Genomic DNA, 16,523 nt, shown 5'->3' on the forward strand with positions numbered 1-16,523 from the left:
CGTTTTAATGGGATAGCAGGAGTTAGCTTAGCCTCTGGCTTGTAGACTCGTGCCCCCGTCACCTAGTGACTTTTAACCTACCTAGCTTGCTCTATTTTAGCCCATTTAATTAATTATTTCTTGTAAAATGGCTGCCTTGTTTATAGTTAGGCCTCCTGTTATGAGTTACATTATCAGTGTCACCGTGCCAAGGCGTCAAGATCAAGCACCAAAGACAAACAAACAGTAGGTGTTCACACTTAGTGATTTTCCCTCTCTATACTTTCGAGGGATTGTTGATATTAATTGCCGTCCCAAGCATGTCTGTTATCTATTGTTTAGGGACACACCTACGTCAGGGGTCCTTGTAGATCTGTATAAATACATTACACTTTAGACAGATAATCAGAGGGATTCCGACCAGAGGGCATCGCCACCATCGCTGATACCGATGCTGCAGTCATCTTGACGCTGACCCAGTCTTCGTGTCCCTGCGGAGTCTGAGATAGAGACCTCATTCCAAGGTAATGAGGGTTGGGGGCTCCTCTCATGAACACGGCATTGGCAGATTAGGTTTAACGAACCCAGCTCTCCTTTAGGTAGGAGGTTAGGCCTTTTTCTTAGGCTAGTAGGGTATCTTACATCTCATATATCTTTTCTATGTATTGCAAAATGGTGGGGGTCTTCGTAACAATGACTCTTGTCTTCACAATACTGTTACTTGCTATATTCATTATCCTAATCATTGCAGTCCATGCAACTTATCGCAAATTGCAGTTATGTTAAATAAAAAACGATTATAACTTTACTGCATCTGTGTCATTGCCTGGGGTTTTATGAGACATAATATATCTGTGAGAAAAGGGTAATCTCCGTTTAACCACGACACTCCCTGAGATGTCTTATTTTCGAGTCCATGCGTATACGGCTGCCATAAATCACCTTTTACTATTGCGTTTCTGGTGAGGTGCTGCTAGTGAGCCAGTAAGGTTGGGATAACAGTTGCGACTTGTTGTAGGAAAGACGCAGTCGCCTACAAACAAAAGTACTGTGATCCTTAAACCAGCAGTCTTGCCCAGAGCAAGAGTCCAAACTACGACAGCACAATCGCAAAATTTCAGTGGCCGAGAATAATACCTAAAGCCTTCAATCTGGAGAGTACCAAACCAATTATTCCTCTTGCTGAGAAAAATAGATTGTGGTATTAAAAACACCTGTTCTGTACAGTGTGACAAAATGGCAGAAAAACCAGTGCAAAGCATTATGTGATAACTTAAATTGTATGAAGCTTTCCTTTCTCTGGCTCTTCCAGCAATGCTCTGCCCTTTCACTCAGATGCACCAATGTCAGCAGCTCATGTCATTCATCATCAATGAACACATCACTGTCCCTTTATCACCGCATCAGCACACAGTGCTTAATTCGTGCAGTGTGTAGGTAGTGGTTGGCACCAGCACTCATTTTGAACACCAAGGTTTCTTTTTTATCAAGAGATTTTGACCAGAGCAAGAGATAGAAAGCCGGAAAAAGAGGAGGATTAAGTCATAATAAAGCACTGACAAAGGGAGATGGGATAGAGGAAATGAACCTGCAAGAGTGAAATAAAGAGACAGGAAGAGTGGGATGGTAGAAGAATGCGAGACAAGGTGAAACCAAGTCTTCGTTGCTTTGGTATTGAGCAGCCCTGCATTCAACAACTCAGACCACAAGCTCCTAAAAGAAATATTCTGAGTCCTCATGGGTGGTGTGTTGAGAGACAGAGATTTTTTTTTTTTTTGTGTTGGTGGTTTGCCTCTCCCACTACAGAGGCAATGTTGAGGGCCTATCACTTCCAGCCTTTTGTCCATGCTGGAGATCTGTCTCGCCTAAACAGCACTCAAAATGAGCATCTCTCTCATGCGTTCCAGAGACCATGAGCAGAGTTTGTCTTTTTTATATTTAGGCCCACTGTAAAAGCCTGTGCCTTTTTTAAATAAAATTCGTAAAGACTTTGAATCTAGAGAGCATCTAGTCACTCTGCTTCAAATCTAATTTCAATATTGATACCGCTCTCATCATTACTTCTCAACTGATGACTTTATTCTCACAATTTCATCTATATAAATATATATCACTCCCTTGATTATTAAAAGGAAGAGAATTACTGATATCATCTCATCTTTATTGTTTTATATACAAATACAATCCATACAAATTTAAGACAGTCATCGGCTAGTAACATTTTGATTATCTCTTTCAATTAAATATCATATAGTACATGGTATATCTATTGACAAATTTTAAACTGTACAATACTTTTCCAGGCACCCCTTCTCCTTTACACATATCTACTGAGTAGGACCTGGTAAGTGAAGACAAAAACACCAAGCAATATGAATTTCATCCAGAAGTTACCACTCCTTTCCAGACACTTTTTCAACAATTATCTTTGTACACAACGTTTTGGGTCATCACTTGCTCTTTTCATCTGGGTAGACATGGATTATGGCCTAATAGACAGGAGGAGATATGAGGGGGAGCATGGGAGATTCACAGACCTCAAGATAAGCGTTAGCAGAAGAGTGAGTAGGAGTCAGTGGAATAATGGAGTTTTAAGTCATGACCAACATTACTGGCCTTACAAGTAATACAAGGCGTTCTTTACCATAAAGTACTCCTAAAATTATCCCTCTTATACAATAAAGAATGATGCTTCAAAAAAGGTTGCAAATCTCAAATATCACAAATGTGGGCCACTTTTGTTTTGGGTGTTTGGGTGCCCGGGCCTATTTTTGGTCCCAATCCGACCCTGTCTTTGTACCATATATATATAGGACCTTATAGTTAGGAAATAGAATTAGAAAACTTAGAAATTCACTGAAAAACAGAGGTTACAAGTAAGTTGTAGTTAGACTCACATTTCACTTGTACAAAACCAGTGAAATTCAGCAGTTATAGTTACCTGAGCAAACTATAACTTACTCCTCCCCAATGCACTGCTTATGACCTCAGATATTACATCACTCATGACATGGTCAGTGACATCACTGATGACATCTCAAATGATATCACTGATGACATCTCAAATGACATCACGGATGACATCATCCAGTAAGTGTTTTCTAAAGTTTATGAGTGTTAAACTTATATACCAAGGTACTGAAAAATTAAAATAGTATACTTTCTGTACTACTAATGAGCGATACTATTTCTAACATACACTAGGCCCTCATTACAACTTCGGCGGTCTTACAGAAAGACCACTGAAGCTGCGGGCACCACTATACCACCAGTGCTGGTGGTCTTTGTTGCTCCCTATGATGACTTTTCCGCTGGGCCAGCGGACCAAAACACCGTTTCCATCCGCTGGCCCAGCGGAGAAGTCACATCAACAGTGGCTATATGGGAGAGTGAGTGGGCCTAAGGTATCTATAACTCGCGCCATTGCCATGCACTGCTAATTACCCTAGATATTACAGCACTATGATAACTTTTATAACATCAATACAAATACTAGTGAAACACTAGAAGTCAATTTATTGAAGAAAAAAACTGTGCATGGCGGAGGTGCCAGTTATAGTTACATTACCCTGCAAGTTATAGTTACTTAAAATAACTTTAGCTATAACTGCTGAAATTGTCTGGTTTTGTGCGAATAAAGTCAAAACCTAACTATAACTTCCCTGTAACCTTTGTTTGTTATTAATGAATTTCTCCATATATATATCCTACTGGAGGTCACCAGTAGGTAGTTATACTTAGGAACTTGTTTCCATAGGCAAAGCTTTTTTTAACTTGGATATATCATTGGCGCCGTCTGATAAATCTTTATGTAATTTTCCAAATAAAGTGTCATGTTGTGCATGGAAAGTTTCGGGGTGATCCATCAAACGGGGGGCGAGAAAAGGGGAGGTGTAAAAAAAAGTGCGTTTCCCATGTTAATTCCCATAGAGATTTTAGACAGAACTGCAGCCCTAACCGCTGAACAGAATTACACCAATTTGGCTGGAAGATAGCTCCTGCTCCAGAAAGCACACTTTTTGTTATTTGGTGTAAATCTGTTCCTTGTTCTTGAGATATTAAGGGAAATCCAAATTAATATATCTTGGCAGATCATAAGCACACATCTCATGGTACGATCTGATTGGCTGTTAGTACTTCACCCAGGAAACTATGGCAGCCATCTTGGGACCAATACACATGATTGCACCCCAATGAAATGCATTGTAGTGAATGTCAGGTTTTAACCCCGTGGGTCCCTGGGACAAGCTGGTCTCGTCCTCGCCCCACGGTTCCACTGTGCCGGGGACAAGACCAGTTCACCCTGCACCCGGCCCACAGGGTAAGCGCTAGCGCTCCCCCCATGGGCCTCCCACCCACAGCCCCCATAAGGGGTGGAAGGGGAAATGCTTCCCCTTCCACCCCCAACCTCCCCGATCATGAAGCGGGCTGCAGAAATGCCCACTAGACACCAGGGAGTTTGTTATTTTTTTATATTTTTATATAAGGGGAGTGGCCCCTCTGGCAAGGGCCGCTCCCCGGGGGGGGGGAGTGGGTGGAATCTTTTTAAAGGCCTTTTCTGATCGCCCTACTGTAATTAGGCCCATCTGACCCCAGAGGGGCAGAAACCTCTAGACACCTGGGATTGTTTGCTTTTCTTTTTTTTTTTTACAGGAGGGGATACAATTATTTTTAGGCCATTTCTTCCCCCCTTGGGGGCAGATTGGCCTATTTTTATTTGGCCAATCTGCCCCCAAAGGGGGCAGAAACCACTAGACACCAGGGATTTTTTAGGTCAGTTTCACGCAAGGGGAGCGACCCCTTGGGCAAGGGATGCTCCCCTGGGGGGCAAATTTATTTTGGACCATTGCTGCCCCGCTTGGGGCCAGATCAGCCTATTTTAATTAGGCCGATCTGCCCCACACTAGGCACCAGGGATTTCTTTTTTTTTTTTTTACAGATGGAAAGCGACCCCTTAGGCAAGGGTCGCTCCCTGGGAGCAATTTTATATTAGCCATTTCTGCCCACCTTGGGGGCAGAAACCACTGGGTACCAGGGATTTTTTTATTTTTTATAGATGGGGAGCAACCCCTTAAGCAAGGCTCGCTCCCCTGCCATTTCTACCATCGGCCGATTTCTATTAGGCCGATCTGCCCCCAGGGAGGCAGAAACCACTTAGGCAGCAAGGATTGGTGTGTTTGTGTTGTGTTCGGGGAGGCAGCCCCTTGGGCAAGGGTCACTCTCCATGGGCCCCATAACTGTTGGCCATTTCTGCCCCCCCTGGGGACCAGGGAAGATTTTTGTTTAAAAAAAGTGGGTGGGGGTATGGCCATACTCCCACCCCAAATAAATTGGGACAAAGTTGTTAAACCCACTGGTGGTCAGATGGGACAATTACCCCCGATCCACTCCCGGGGGGAGGGGTAGAAAGCCTACTAGATGCCAGGGAATTAAAAAAAAGATAGTGGGGTAATGGCTACCAACCAGTATGGGCATGGTTATGACCCCACCCCAACTGAAGGGGGTAACAGTCTTCCCCCGCACACCAAGACATCTTATCCCACAGCAAGCAAGAGGACATTTGATTATTTTGGGTTTTGGTTTTACATTTGGGCCGTGAGAGCTTGTCTAACTCTCAAAATCATCCACTTGGAATGGTGAGGGCTGCACTTTTTGGAGTTTGGGACGCTGCCATCTAGAAAAATCTACAAGACCTAGACACATCTGAAAACTAAACATCTGGGTGAGTCCACTGTGGTGTGCTTCACATGCACCCGCACCATTTTCTTACCCACAATGACCTGCAAACCTCCAACTTTGTTGTAAATCACACATTTCCCCCACATTTTTGTGATCAAACCTTTCGGAATCTGCAGGATTCCATAAAATTTGTCCCATATATACAGATAAAAATTCTGCCCAACTTGTCAGCCTAAAAACGTTTTTTTTCAAACTGCTCTTTTGGACCTGCTATGGTCCTCATTTTCTACATGTTTTTGGCTCTTCCCTGTCACAGGCACTTGGCCCACCTATACAAGTGAGGTATCATTCTTACCGGGAGACTGAGGGGAACGTTGGGTGATAGGACATTTGTGCCAGTGCAGTGATCCCACACAGAAATGTGGGAAAAATTTGATTTTTTTGTAGCTATATTAGAGGTTGCTGAGGATTCTAAGTAAGAAAACACTGGGGGATCCACGCAAGTCACACCTCTCTGGACTCCCTCGGGTGTTTAGTGTTCAGAAATGTTTGGGTTTGGTAGGTTTCCCTAGATGGCTGCTGAGCCCAGGACCATAAATGCAGGTGCCCCTGCAAAATCAGGTAGTTTTGTACTTGATCACTTTGCTGTGTCCACATAGTATTTTGGGGAATTTCCTGTTGCGGCTACTATGCCTACCCACACAAGTGAGGTACCATTTTTATCGGAAGACTTGGGGGAATGCAGGGTGGAAGGAAATTTGTGGGTCCTCTCAGATTCCAGAACTTTCTATCACCGAAATGTGAGGAAAAAAGTGTTTTTATTGACAAATTTTGAGGCTTGCAAATGATTCTAGGTAACAGAACCTGGTGAGAGCCCAGTAGGTCACCCCATCCTGGATTCCCCTAGGTGTCTGGTTTAAAAAAATGCACAGGTGTGTAAAAAATATGTCTATTTGAGAAATGCCCTGTAATTCACATGCTAATATGGGGACCCCAAAATTCAGAGATGTGAAAATGACCACTGCTTATCAACATCTTTTCTTGTGCCCTTTTTGGAAATACAAAGGTTCCTTGATACCTATTTTTCACTCTTCATATTTCACCAAATTAATTGCTGTATACCCGGTATATAATGAAAATCCATTGCAAGGTGCAGCTCATTTATTGGCTCTGGGTACCTAGAGTTCTTGATGAACCTACAAGCCTTATTTATCCCCGCAACCAGAAGAGTCCAGCAGACATAGCGGTATATTGCTTTCAAAGATCTGACATCGCAGGAAAAAGTTACAGAGTAAAACGTGGAGAAAAATGTCTGTTTCAATATTTTTTTATTTCAGCTGTTATTTTCTGTAGGAAAACCTTGTAGGATCTACACAAATGACCCCTTGATGAATTCAGAATTTTGACTACTTTCTAGAAATGTTTAGCTGTCTGGGATCCAGCATTGGTTTCACACCCATTTCTGTCAGTAACTGGAAGGAGGTTAAAAGCACAATTAATAGTAAACGGGGTATGTCCCTGTAAAATGCCAAAATTGTGTTGAAAAATATAGTTTTGTGATTCAAAGTCTGCCTGTTCCTGAAACCTGGGAAGATGGTGATTTTAGCACTGCAAACCCTTTGTCTAAGCCATTTTCAGGGAAAAATACCACAAGCCTTCTCCTGCAGCCCTTTTTCCCCATTTTGTTTTAAAAAAACGAACTTTTTGCTGTATTTTGGCTAATTTCTTGGTCTCCCCCAGGGGAACCCACACACTGTGGGTACCGCTAGAATCCCTAGGATGTTGCAAAACAAACTATGCAAATTTGGCGTGGGTAGCTTATGTGGACAAAAAGTTATGAGGGCCTAAGCTCAACCTGCCCCAAATAACCAAAAAAAGGCCTGCCACCTGAGGGGGAAAAGGCATGGCAGCGAAGGGGTTAAGGGTCACAAAAAGGAGAGCATACAAAGGGTGATAACAGTTTTTAGTTACAATATGTCATTTGTTGCTAAGGTGATCTTACCATGTGAAAAACCCTTCTGCCGAGATTTCATGAATCTCATGAATCATGTTTGATAGAAAACATTTTTCTCACGATTTTCCCATAGAGGTAATGGAAGGTGCTCTAGAAGCTAAAATGAGAGCATATTTTCAGTAAATTCAAACTGTCTTTCTGAGCCATATGAAAATGAAGTCTGACATTCTTAGTAAAACATGTACCTAGAACATGAGCAGCCTATCAATTCATTCCCTTGAGTTCTACTACAGCCTCCCAGAGTGTTCTAAAGAACAACTTGAGCACTAACAGTCTTACTTATGGAAAAAGTGTGGCACTCCCAAAGCCATTTTGATTACATCAAAATGGTAAACTTAAAACATTTAATTTAAAAAGGAAGAAAATGAGGTGGTTCATGTTGTCATATAAATTATGATTAGTGCTGTAGAAAGTAAAATTAGGACACGTTTTAAATGAGTTCTAAAGTACCTTCTATTTCATTAAAACATTCTGACATGTACTTTCAGCACCAGCAGCAGACTGCCAGTTAACCAACTACCAGGTGATTAGCAGTTTACTACAGTGTTCTAATGTTCACTAGAGTGCTAATATTCTGAATGAATGCCAAAAGTGCAGCACTTCTGACCACCATCTAGACTGAATCAAAGTGGAAAACTGAAAACATTTTCTACTGAGGATGGTTCAGTAAATGAGGAGATAAGGGAGCTTCATAACAAATAACTCTCCCAAAATGGCCACCAGAGAAAAAAAGAGCCTAAATGTAGCACAAATATTATCCAAATGTAGCCCAAGTATAGTTCAATAACAGAAGTATGCAGTACAGATAATTCTTTTGTTTTTTTGGATTTTTATGTAGAGCAGACTTGACCCAAAGGTACATGAACATCAGTTACAATACACAAGGACAAATTGCTTTTGGGCTTTAGGCTTGGGGAGATTAAGGCGGTCATTCTGACCGCGGCGGGCGGCGGTCGCCGCCCACCATGCGGTCACCGCCAAATGGCCACTCCGTGGTCAGGAGACCGCGGATGCCATTCTGGCTTTCCCGCTGGGCTGGCGGACGACCGCCAAAAGGGCGCCCGCCGGCCCAGCGGGAAAGGCCCTGCAACGAGGAAGCCGGCTCCGAATGGAGCCGGCGGAGTTGCAGGGGTGCGACGGGTGCAGTTGCACCCGTCGCGATTTTCACTGTCTGCAAAGCAGACAGAGAAAATCTTCATGGGGCCCTGTTAGGGGGCCCCTGCACTGCCCATCCCAGTGGCATGGGCAGTGCAGGGGCCCCCAGGGGCCCCACGACACCCGTTCCCGCCATCCTGTTCCTGGCGGTAAGAACCGCCAGAAACAGGGTGGCGGGAAGGGCGTCGGAATCCCCATGGCGGCGCTGCAAGCTGCAAGCAGCGCCGCCATGGAGGATTCCCTGGGCCAGGGGAAAACCGGCGGGAAACCGCCGGTTCCCCTTTTCTGACCGCGGCTTTACCGCTGCAGTCAGAATGGCCCTGGAAGCACCGCCAGCCTGTTGGCGGTGCTTCCGTGGTCCCCGGCCCTGGCGGTCATGGACCGCCAGGGTCGGAATGACCCCCCTAAGTGATTGGCCCACAATCACAGGATGTCAAGCTGACACCAGAACTTGAACCTGGTTCCCCAGTTGCAAAGTCTGCAGCTCAAGCCATAATGCCACATTCTCTCCCCTAGGTGCAGCATATAATCAAGTGATTAACTGGATAAAAAACATCAAGATAGCAAATAATGTAATGTGCTTTGCCGCTATTTGAGAACAAGGAAATATGTCCTCATTTTAGTTTTTTAGAGCACTAACTATAATTGTTATGGGAATAAGACACCCTTATTTTTATAATTTCTAAAGGAAATGCTTTAGGTATTACAGTTTTCATTAGAGCAAGATGGCGTCAGGCATGCCACACTTTTGTATTAATGTTAGCAATCTAGCCGTTTATTAGAATTCTGTGTGGAGGAAGTTGTCAGAGACATGGACTTGGATAATTGAGGGCAGGGAGGAGGGTGGAGAGGCAACAAGTTGACCACGCTGGGAGGCGAGAGGGGTAGTGGTAGCATAACAGACCATGGAGGGCAGGGGCAACAAACCAACCATGCATTACAGGCAAGAGAGTTGTGACAATATAACAGACCATTGAGAGCAGAAGGAAGAACGGGTGGCAGTACAACCATACATGCCAACAGACCTGATTCAGAATCTCCTCTTTTTCAATGTAAGTCAATGGGGGAAACCAATTCTCCAGTTTTTTTTTTTTTCTTTTTTTTGTGTGCAAAATCTACCTCGTACCAAGTTCAAAATGTTGTCAAGTATGGTACCATGGATCACTGAGAGCAGGAGGAATGGGGTAGGGACATGGAATTGGATAACAGAGAGCAGGAGGGAGATGGGCAGCGACACCTGACCCTACAGGGCAGGCATCAGGGGTTACAAAAGCACAATACACCACACAGGTCAAGCAGTGCAGCACAATGGACCATGGAAAGCATTAGGGAGAGGACAGGGCCATGCACAGGAACAACAGAGAGCAGAGGGGCAAGGGCAGCATGCTGGCAATACCGGACAGACAGGAGGGCAGTTGCAGCATAACAGACCATGAAGGGCAGGAGGGAGGGGGCCGGGGCACAACAACAGACCAGACAAGGCAGATGGGAGGAGATAGGGGCCTGCACATGGAAAACAGAGGGAATTGAGCAAGGGGACAGGGTTGGAGAAGCAAGCTGACCATGGAGAGCAGACGGGATGGGTGCTGGAAGCACAATACACCACCCGTGTTTCGGGTGTCACCCAGTAGTAACTTTAAATACAGATAGAGACTGTTGAGCCTTTACAATGTGCCACTGTGTTCATCAAGATCTTGCTTGTATCTTTATTTCACTGATTTTATATCTTTTTGGTGTGGTGTAACGGAAGCTAGGTTGGGTTAGGTTAAAACACTATTCAAAATCAATGAGAGAATACAATAAAAAGACAAGCAGTGTTGCTGGTATATTCTAGCTATCTGGCGTTCTTGCTAGTACCCACATATGGTTGATTTCTGCATGCCACTGACATTCAAGACAGGCAGTAGAATTTAGATTGGCTGTGAATTTCAACTATGATTCATGTAACGCAATCTCCATAAGTTTGCAATATTTGCTGATCACCTCAAACAAACAAGTTTTGACTGATTTTGCCAAAAAACCTAGAGACTTCAGCTAGCCTTCCTGGATCTGCCTACCCTTAAAACACTATGTATGGTTTAAATGCACCCTTATTAGCTACAAATACTTCTCTGACTGCACACCAGCTTACCTAACACCAACTATTTATTTTGTTTCTCATTAACCTATTACAGTCATTTTATCGACCACCTCTGCCTCTTCTTTACAGGCCCTTTAGACGCACAAATCTAAACATGTAGGCCTCCTTGAAATCTTCTGCAAGAATTCTCAATAATCTTTATATTTCGTGAGTCACCCAGCAGCAAAGTTAAATACAAAATAGATACTGTTGAGCCTGTACAGTGTGTCACTATGTTCATCAAAAGCCTGCTTGCATTTGTATTTCATTGAACATATACCCTTTTGGTGTGATGTAACTAAAGGAAGGTTAAGTTAAAAGCACTTCATTCAAAATCAATGAAAGAATAGCGCGAAAAAACAAGCAGTTTTGCTCTTACTTTCTAGCTATCTAGCTTTCATGGAATATGGACATCAAATAACCAAGCGAAAGTGACCATCGTGCACGGTTTGACCAATACCAAACAACTACCATATCCCATCTTTGTCCAAGAACTGATATTTGAAAAAGTAAAATGTGTTCTTTGAGCACTGCTTATTTATGTTCCTACAAAGGCTACCTTGGGTAGTGCAGGGGCAAAATAGGGCAAATTTAGATTAGCAACTTCTATTCTTTCCTTCCTTAGATAATTGGCGACCAAGCCAGTGATCCAAAAGATGGGCCAGCAAAATAGAATATAGTGCCTTGTAGTATACAGGGAGTGCAGAATTATTAGGCAAATTAGTATTTTGACCACATCATCCTCTTTATGCATGTTGTCTTACTCCAAGCTGTATAGGCTCGAAAGCCTACTACCAATTAAGCATATTAGGTGATGTGCATCTCTGTAATGAGAAGGGGTGTGGTCTAATGACATCAACACCCTATATCAGGTGTGCATAATTATTAGGCAACTTCCTTTCCTTTGGCAAAATGGGTCAAAAGAAGGACTTGACAGGCTCAGAAAAGTCAAAAATAGTGAGATATCTTGCAGAGGGATGCAGCACTCTTAAAATTGCAAAGCTTCTGAAGCGTGATCATCGAACAATCAAGCGTTTCATTCAAAATAGTCAACAGGGTCGCAAGAAGCGTGTGGAAAAACCAAGGCGCAAAATAACTGCCCATGAACTGAGAAAAGTCAAGCGTGCAGCTGCCACGATGCCACTTGCCACCAGTTTGGCCATATTTCAGAGCTGCAACATCACTGGAGTGCCCAAAAGCACAAGGTGTGCAATACTCAGAGACATGGCCAAGGTAAGAAAGGCTGAAAGACGACCACCACTGAACAAGACACACAAGCTGAAACGTCAAGACTGGGCCAAGAAATATCTCAAGACTGATTTTTCTAAGGTTTTATGGACTGATGAAATGAGAGTGAGTCTTGATGGGCCAGATGGATGGGCCCGTGGCTGGATTGGTAAAGGGCAGAGAGCTCCAGTCCGACTCAGACGCCAGCAAGGTGGAGGTGGAGTACTGGTTTGGGCTGGTATCATCAAAGATGAGCTTGTGGGGCCTTTTCGGGTTGAGGATGGAGTCAAGCTCAACTCCCAGTCCTACTGCCAGTTCCTGGAAGACACCTTCTTCAAGCAGTGGTACAGGAAGAAGTCTGCATCCTTCAAGAAAAACATGATTTTCATGCAGGACAATGCTCCATCACACGCGTCCAAGTACTCCACAGCGTGGCTGGCAAGAAAGGGTATAAAAGAAGGAAATCTAATGACATGGCCTCCTTGTTCACCTGATCTGAACCCCATTGAAAACCTGTGGTCCATCATCAAATGTGAGATTTACAAGGAGGGAAAACAGTACACCTCTCTGAACAGTGTCTGGGAGGCTGTGGTTGCTGCTGCACGCAATGTTGATGGTGAACAGATCAAAACACTGACAGAATCCATGGATGGCAGGCTTTTGAGTGTCCTTGCAAAGAAAGGTGGCTATATTGGTCACTGATTTTTTTTTGTTTTGTTTTTGAATGTCAGAAATGTATATTTGTGAATGTTGAGATGTTATATTGGTTTCACTGGTAATAATAAATAATTGAAATGGGTATATATTTTTTTTTGTTGAGTTGCCTAATAATTATGCACAGTAATAGTCACCTGGACACACAGATATCCCCCTAACATAGCTAAAACTAAAAACAAACTAAAAACTACTTCCAAAAATATTCAGCTTTGATATTAATGAGTTTTTTGGGTTCATTGAGAACATGGTTGTTGTTCAATAATAAAATTAATCCTCAAAAATACAACTTGCCTAATAATTCTGCACTCCCTGTATGTTCAGGCTTAATTAGGCTGTGCAATAAAAGGTATGTTTTACGTGCTAAAAGGGTGATGAAAAACATTCACCTCGATAATTATTTTTATCATCATAACTAGTATTATTTACTGTACACGAACTATAATACATTTATCGATATATATGTCTGCCTTGACTATTCGTGTTTAAGCCGAGTGATATTCGTTCTTCACAGAAAGTAAATCAAACATTGTGTCTCCTAGCTGAAACCGCTCCTCATCCCTGTGAAAGTTACACTTCTTAGAAAATTGCGAATTTGATATACTTTTCTCCTTTGCTCGATCACAGGGATATAAACATGAAGCCTTCCCTTGCTGCAAAATTGCACCGAGGCACAAACAAGTCCAAAAATCAATACTTCCAAGATCAGAGTTTACGGATCATTCGCCCAGTTTCACAGCATCCGAAGACAACTGTGCAGCAGCGCGATACGTCTAATTCTTTCAAAAGAGCTGTTGTGTTTGACCACTGAATGGATATTAATAATTACATGAGCGCGGCTGCTAAATGAGTTCTAGTGATGTGGCGCGTCGCAGCGTCAGAAGATGAACGCACGGAGCACTTCTGATGGCTGTATACAGCTTTAATATTTTTTTCCTGCTATCTGTTCCTCATTACTCTCTCCCTCAAAGCCAGCATTTAGTCACAGTCAGCTGAAATTGCATTTGTAGAAGGGTGATAACTACAGAAGTACTAAAGGCAGCGGCAAAGTGTCAATAAATTGCATAAGCAGGGGGTTTCGGCTGTCTCAGGGTGACATAAAGATGGATGGCCCCACACCCGAGAGTTTCTTAGACAAAGCTTTGGACTAGATAGCAAACAGAATTATGCTGTAATGGAGAGATTCCATTCTCGCTGGACATTCTGGTGGGGACTCTCAATTGATTTACCTTGTCCAGTGCTCAGCGCCTCATCTGTTATGTTCGGGGGCTGTAATGCAGTTGTCAGGAAGGGCTTGTGCCGTTGTAGCTCTTTTTGCAGCCACTTCTGGCCATGTGTTTTGGAGACACTGTGTGTGAGTCGAAAATTTGACACAAAGCTTCATTAACAGTTACTGGCCGTTTTCAATGGGCCATGCTAATAAGCGATGGTGTGTTTAGAGGTTCAAGGCTAGTAGTTATGCACACGTGCCTCTGATGTCAGGTTACATTATGCTCACTTGCTTGTAATGTGCGCTTAGAAGATGCAGCTTTCTGTGTCTGTTTGCGTGTTTGTTGGCATTTTTATGTGTTTTATTAAGTGGCAACATCCTAACTTATGTGCCTACTCAGAGGTTTGTGTGTTCCTAGGAAATAGAAATAGAGACAAATATATTGGAGTGTGTTAAACAGATTAAGCATCACACACAAGATGGTGAAACGTTATAATGAGTTAAACTAGATACCGAGCCGCATTTTATAAAAAACATGCAGCATCAAGTCGCATTTCTGCACGTTTCCTGGAAGCTTTTTTGCCACAATTGCTGTGGATAGTTTGGAGGTGAAACAGTTTAGATTTTTTGACTCTCGGTAATATTCAAATAGTCACTAGACATTTCGTTAACCCATCGCTTTCCCTCACATCCGAATCTTTTGATGAATTTGTCAGATTCCTCTCTTTTCCGGACACCGAAGCTGCTTCTCTGAACCAGATTCCCAAGTAGCATTTGGTGCAGGCAAATCTATGACTTTGGGACTATTATCCACCATCTCCTGCTGTAGCCAAAATTGATGTCCAAAATGTTCGCTACGATTTTCCAAGTGATGGACTGCAAATAATAATTCCCTTTTCCTTCTAACCGGACAGAGCTACGATTTATGTACCTACTCAGGGGCATATTTAAGAGACTGTCACACAGTGCAGCGCAGCAAGTCATTTTGCTGCAAATGTGCGAGGAAAGGGCAGAAATGTGCCATATTTAAGTCAATACAGCACATTTCCCCTGCACTGGTGCCTTTTCACAGCATGGTGCCAAAGCAGGCACCCTTGCACCATGGTGTAAAGGTGCATCCGATGCATTCAGGATTGTTTTTGTGCAGAAAGGGGCATCATCCTGCACAAAAACAGTCCCCTGAGGCTTTTACCTCTTTCTTTGTGTGCTGCGAAATGCAGGTATGGTGTTTGGAAAAAGACAGTGATTAAACAAAGGAATCAGAACATTTGTCCATAAAACGTATTTCTTTTTTTTAAAAAGAGGACTGCAGGCAGACTATTTGGACAAGGAGCAATATTTTCTTTTGACTTCATGATACCCACTCAAATTATTATTTATCATTAAAAGTAATACCAGGTTCTTCCTTCATGTAGAGGTTAGAGTCTTCAATAGATACATCAATCTGTTGTTGCCGTACAACTTACTAACACAATTAACAGTTTTCCTCAGTAATATGCAAATTATTTGCTCGTTGTTACCAATAGCTTATCAGTCACGAAGTTCCTAAATTGCTCAACAATTTTGGAACTACAAAAAAAATGCAATAGAGTTCACTTTTTATTTTGAGCCCCAAGTTTTGGTTCCCAAATTGCTTTTTTGTAGGAAGATGTTAAGCTTTGAATTTGCCAAAGCTGAGACAGTCTCCCTCCTGTTTAGTCTACTTTTCCCTATGTTCAGTTACCTTTTTTGGAGGGTCAACATTTTAGAGGACTAGTGACTCTGCTTTGAACCCAGAACAATACTTGAGGAACTAGGGTTGTATGGATTACCAAACTTTTCCAGTAAAGAATTTGCAAAATTAGTCCGAATTTCAGGGTTAATGGGCTCCACTTGAAATTTGCTAAATCATCTTTAATTATACACCATGGGTTGAAACACTCAGTCGAGTGTAATATTTAGCCTTGCAACACTAACCTTTTCAAATTAAATGTATATGAATGACAAATTTTGAGTAGGTGTTCTCAATTTGAAAAATCCTTTATTCTAATGGCGATCAGCTGTGGAAAATGAACATTCTCCATTGCGGCCTTAATTCTGAAGGATCGTACCTCATTAATAATGTTTGCACTTGTTAGACTGTAATCTATGCAAGATCTTGTAAGAGAGGTAACTGGGGCAGGCGTTACAGGTTGACCATATTTAAATCGACTGTTAAGTAGTCTCATCTCTACCAAAGGTAGCAGGTCAAAAAATAGTTTTGATTTATTACAAATTCTGACGCTTCAAAATCAGATATTACATTTAAATTAAAATCACCAGTTAGGAGCCAATTCGCTCTGAATATAACATTTTTAAATCACCATTAATGACTTCAAGGGTGTCAAAAATCAGTTTTTCTGAGTTGCTATATATGTTCCTAAGGATTAAAGGGGCCAGTTGGGCAA

General features: G+C 42.5%; 1 protein-coding gene across 3 annotated transcripts in view; it reads left to right on the forward strand.

The window, feature by feature from the left end:
- NCKAP5 (NCK associated protein 5) overlaps positions 1-16,523 on the forward strand; it is a 671,283-nt gene that overhangs the window by 550,420 nt on the left and 104,340 nt on the right. The gene's annotated exons all lie outside the window — the stretch shown is intronic.

This window comes from Pleurodeles waltl, chromosome 3_1 (genome assembly GCF_031143425.1).
Source record: "Pleurodeles waltl isolate 20211129_DDA chromosome 3_1, aPleWal1.hap1.20221129, whole genome shotgun sequence".
NCBI classification, from domain to species: domain Eukaryota; kingdom Metazoa; phylum Chordata; class Amphibia; order Caudata; family Salamandridae; genus Pleurodeles; species Pleurodeles waltl.